Genomic DNA, 6,000 nt, shown 5'->3' with positions numbered 1-6,000 from the left:
ATTGCACTAGAAGAGTTACCCCATTATTGAATATTGTGTTTAGGAAATATATTTATTTATTTAAAGGTCTGTTATCAATCTTAATTCAAGTTGCTAATCAACTTTCATTTCATTTTTTTTTTCAGTGCATAGGATCCGTTCTGTGGCCAAGAGCTTGTTGGTTGGAACTCGCAGTTCGGCGCTCTTAGCTTCGAACTGAAGTTAATCCAGCGACATGGCCATGAACGCCGCCAGTTTATGGCATTTTAATGGTCACTTAATTTTGTTTATGTTTAATGGGCGCGCCCCTGTCAGCTGTCCCCCCTGCGGTCCTCGCACCGCCCCTCCCCCCCCCATGCCTTTTGGGCACCCCGCCCCCAGAGATATATTGATTGCCGATTAACCGAAACGATCCGATGGAGACGCCATTGTTTGCCAAATTGCGCATAATTTCAGCTAGCTTTCGCAGGAGCAAGAGCAGTGGCACAAAAATATTTGACCAAAAGCCTGTGCAATTTTAATCAGCTTGGCGTCCCAAGGAGGAGCATCCCATATCCCATTCCCACAGACGCCAATCGCCATGGTACCCGTTGGCCATTGGCCGATCTAAGGCTGAATGGCTGAATGGTTGAATTAACAAAATCATAAAGCAAATAGTCCGACCATATCGGGGCAATACCGAGGGTGAGCTGCGGTCGGGACACTCTAATGATGATGAGCGCATCGCTTTTTCAAGCAAATTGCAGCCACATTTCCTTTGTCGGCTCTCGCACCTCGGGATCCCCAGTTCCTGGTCTTCCACTCTGGCACTTGGGCTCTTAACCCTCTGCATACCCAGGTGTCACATGTGTAACATTCCGAAGGATTATGGGGAATACTTTAATACCACCTGCGGACTGCACTCCATTGCTATCGATTTGGTGCGAATTCGTAGTTAAGTACGAATGGAAGTGGACATTGGCATTCTTTTGTCAATTTATGTAATTATAATATTAAGTTGCCTAGATCTTGTCTTTTTAAAATTGTTTGCTTAAAAAGTACCTAAAAATGTTGATTTTTATGAAGCAAAAGATACTTTAGCTTGGATCCAAAAGTTAAATACTTTATTACTTATTCACTGGCCAAAACTAAAAGTTATCAGTGGGTTAAGCTGACCATTGTCCGTGGAAACCACCCCGCCTCCCCTCACCCACTCCTCGAATCGTAATGATTTATTGGCCGCAATTTCAGCGACATTTTATTGCATTTTAATTAGCGTAATTTCAATTCTTGCCGCCGCCGCCTCTGCCAGGCAAAACTTTTGATAGAACTTTCCGAGCTTGGGGGAAATTAGAGAGGCGATTAAGGTGGGGATTACGTTTATGGGGCCAGCTGGAGCAGGCGGAGGGGGAGGGGGCAGTGGGTCTCCTCCAGTGAAACTCAAGTGCTCATTAAATTTGATTTAACCGCCTGTCACTCGCCGCACCCACGCCCTTTATTTTCCCCCAACTCGCGTGTCGTCGCTCGACGCCCACAAATAGTTCATAAATCCGCAAGATTTAATAACTCATAAATGCATGTAGATGCAACAAACGACGAGCAACAACAAAGCCCGTACAATGTGCCACATATTTTGAATGTCGCATAAAGAGCTCTACGCCACTAAAATCAAGAGAAGTCAGCATCTGCACACATGGTGAAGTCGAAGCTTGAGATACCCTATAAAATATTAATACCTTAAATATAATATAAAAGTAGCTTGAATTATTAGTACCTTTTCAAGCAAGTTCCTCAAACTAAAATGTAATATTTTATAACGGATAGTTAAGTAATCACAAAATCATTAAACAATTGATAATTTTTTCGTACTAATGTAAGATTTAGAGTTATGGAATGTTTGTATAATACTTAAAGATATATATTAACTTTATTTTCCAAATGCCCTAACTCTTTAGGCAGGGCATAAGATCTTAAGTGGAAAATTGGTAAAGAAAATGTCTCACACTGAATCTTGAGGCAGATAGCAGCCACGAAATCATTTACCACCGAGTAGCAACTTCCCACGAGAAGCAAGCGATGTCCTTACTATAGAATAATTCATAAAATCGCAGCTAAATAAATAAAATCCGATGGCTGCAACGAGGTAAATGATTTCGCCAGCGAAGTCATCTTTCTTCGCAGCGCTGGCAAAACGATGACAAATTGCTTGAAATAATATAAATTTTGCAGCCAAGACAGTAAAAACTGTCTGCACGGCTGTCCGTCTGTCCGTCTGTCTGTCTGGGCTTTTGGGTCCCCAAGAGCAGCTCGGGCTCCATATGAAATAGCTGGAGTTGGAGTCGTAGTTGGAGTCACACTTTGGAGCTGGTGTTTTGGCATGAGAGTCTGGCGGGCGAGTAAACTGTTGTTTTTCACGACGACGCGTGTCACATTGTCCACCCACAAGAGCAGACGACAGGCCAGACTGTAAATCCGGATGTGGAGATCGACGGAGTGCGGTGGAGGGGCTTGGGAAATTTGCATAATTCGTTGGGAATTGCGTCTGGGGAATAGCACACCCACGCCACCACCGCGGGGCAGACACCAAAATAACGCCCTCACTTTTAACCATTTCCTACAAAGGCCAGCTTTTACATCTTGTTATTAGTAAAATCGAATATGAAGGAAACTTGATCTCTTGCATAGAAAACTAGCACCTCTCCAATTTGATGGGATTTGGAATGGTTTTGGTTGTTTCATAGCAACTTAGTTACCTAATCTTACTTGAGTAGTTATTCCAATATGTCACCAATAATCATAAAATAAATATTTAAAATTAACTAAGCTGCTTTAAAATGTAAATACAACCTTTTTCCTTTTGTTATTATGATCAAGTAACCAAAAAGAAAACCCTTAAGGGTAAAAGGGGTTGCTTGGGCTGACAATTGACCACTATTTCCCAAAGATTTTCATGTTTAACCCGTTGCTGCGCCCGCATGTCACTCTGTTGCGCCAACAATGACAACAAATTGATATCAATGCGATCTGGACTCATTAAGTGGAACAAGCTCATTACTCGCAAACGCAGCCGAAGTGATCAATAATTGTTGGGATTTTCATTTAATTTGTTTGAATTAGCAAGACGGAGGCGGCAATTCCCCAGCCACATGGCGAGCACATCATAAATCTTTGTAAATTTATCGTTATCGCCCAATAAAGTGTCACTGGCGATATAGCACCTCCAACTTATGCAATTTCTGCAGCTCCAAGCTCCAGTTCCTGGCATCCCGTATGAGTGATAAATCGAGTGAGTCCAGTGCGTTTGAAAATCGCAGGCAATTAAGGAGCCGGAACAACAATCCACGAGCAGCTGTCTGGGAACCAGCAGCCCAGTCAAAAGTCGCCACAGTAAACACCTTCTGCCGCATGTGGCCACTGTGCACCGTGGGCCATATCAGCACGGCATCTCTCACTTCGGCGGCGGCGTTCTCTGATTGCAGCGACATGCTCGAAATTACTTTTCTGTGTACAAACTGGCACTTGCTGGCGAGCCAACAATGCCCAACTCCGCCTCTGGGATGTGGGAGATTTACGATCTGAGCAGACGCATAAATGCCCTTAAAAGTGCGAACTTCAAGAAAAGTATCTTTAACTTAAGTAGGCATAATATATGCAAAGCTGAATGCATGGCAATTAGAAGTATTAAGCTTGTAATTTTAAATGGATGCGAACACGAATATGGTATGTATACACTATATATGGTATAAGTATACTAATATTTATATATTGATATCCTATTTATGTATCTTATATTGTAACCGGAAATCGGTTTCTGAATACAGATAGATTCAAATATTCAAATATTGCCAACTTCGATTCACTTTCTGTACGAACCCAACTCATACCCTTACCAAATGCACCACTCATCCCAAACGGCTGGCAAATCTCGGTGCTATGCCCATGCCAAATGCCAGTTCAGATATCATTGTCTTACCAACTGCTACACATTTTCACACACTCCTCGAGAAGATTTGGGCCAAAGGAGTGGCCAATCGGGATGGTGGTGGTGCGGAGACGAAGTGAAGCGGCATCGGCGGCTGCGATAAGCGGGAATTAAATAATTTTACACTCCTCGCGATTATCGGCAGCGATTGGCGATGCCGATTGCCATGCGGATACGATTTGGTATATGCTAACGAGCTGGCTGCCTATAATTGGCCCAAAGGAGCGGAGACTCGTTGCCAAGACGAAGGGGCGGCGGACGTGGCCACGCGCTTTCGATTCGACTCCTTTGGGCTTTGGCCCGATAGCTGGCTGGTTGGCCTTTTGGCTGCTCTTGCTGCTCGCTGCGTCTCGGGAGTCGAGTAATTGACAAACAATTACCTTTAACGCAGCATTGTTCCCCGGGACTCTTTGATCCATCGGCATTCGTTCGGCATTCTGGCTTTCAAGTTGCGAAAGGAGGCAAACACCTCAATTTTGGTAGCAATAGCCACCGCCTGCCCCTCCCTACACAGCGCAAACTGCTTTGCCTATGTGGGAGGGGGTTACTCCAAGGAATCGCCGCGGACCCATTGAGCATCGGAAATCGGTAAGCAGCTCCAGCTCCAACTCCAGCACCCGCACCCACCAACACCTGCCTTTCGGAAACGGGCAACTGCACAACGGAGATCTCGGCCAGAGCCGGCGACCATAATAATAAATATTTCATGAAGCTGTCAGCAACAAATAATCTAAAAACTGCACCGCACTGGCCAAAAGCCACAAAAGAAGCCGCCAGCCAGTGGACCATGGCCCAAAGTCAAGCTCAAAGGCAGAGCCCAGCCCAAACATAGTACGAAATGCACTCGGAAAATATTATCAAATATAATCCTATATACTGCAAAGAAGATATATGAAACATTTCTTTGATTTTATTACCAAACAATCAACTAAATTGACTAAAAGAGCTTTACATTGTCATTATTTACACCTAATATTATTTTGGTATAAATTTCATGGCACTACTTTTCTCTCAGTGCACCCATCAAAATCAGACTTGAGTTGAGAAGAGCTAGCAGAGCTATTTGCGGCTCACAATGAACACTCGTCGGCTCTTGTGGGTGTTATTTCGCCCATTTTTAGAAGTTTTTTTTTTGGAGGGGGGAGGGGGCAGGTGGTGATGAAGGCTACCGATCGGAATGCAGAATGCACACACACAAATAAACAATACATTAATTTATAGATAGGAAGAGCAGAGCATTTATTAAACATAAATTCATGGCTATATGGATATGAAAATCGAATTCAACTCCAAGAATCCCTCGGGGTTCTCAAAGATTTCTGTCGAGGATTTGGTCCATTGTAATGTGTCAGGGGACATGGAATTAGAATTAATTATAAAGAGACGTCGATAAGGTAAGTGAACTTATGTCATAGTTTTTGCTAAAAGGTACTTCAATTTAAATAAATTACGCTTTATGCTGCATACATTTCTTTATGAAAGTATGCATTCATATAAATGCATCCTTTTCACATCAAATCATAAAATGACGAAACCTCTTGAACCTCCAAATTCCCAAGCCTTCCATTGCAGTGAGTCCTGTTGTACAATGATGGATGCACTGACTGCCAGGCAGCAAAGTCAACGCATCGACTTATAGCCACCTTCAGCCCATCAGCGATCCCGACCAAACCGTACCGATTTGAGCCTGTTTCAATGATCTGGAGCAGCCGTCGCCCGGCTCCATGCACCTGTCAATACATTTGACATAAACCGGTCGCCTCTGAGCTTACGCACTGCTGGGAGTTTTGAAGTTTGGAGCTCGGAGTTGGAAGCTTCGATGTGGAATGGGCAGTTGGGAAGCCTGGGGCGGGAGCTAAACTGGGCAGCTGGAGTGGGATTCGATCGGGAATGGTATTGGGGAATGCCTGGCGGACCTGTTGCCGTCATCATCATCATCATCATTATTGCCATCTTGATCGCAGCAGTTGTGGTCGTCATCATTTGATGCGTCAAACATGCGCTCAAACGCCTCGATAGCGACAGCGAATGCAACTGCAGCAGCCACTGCAACTGCAACT

The sequence above is a fragment of the Drosophila melanogaster genome, chromosome 3L (genome assembly GCF_000001215.4).
Source record: "Drosophila melanogaster chromosome 3L".
Lineage (NCBI taxonomy): Eukaryota > Metazoa > Arthropoda > Insecta > Diptera > Drosophilidae > Drosophila > Drosophila melanogaster.
This window is presented reverse-complemented; position numbering follows the sequence as displayed.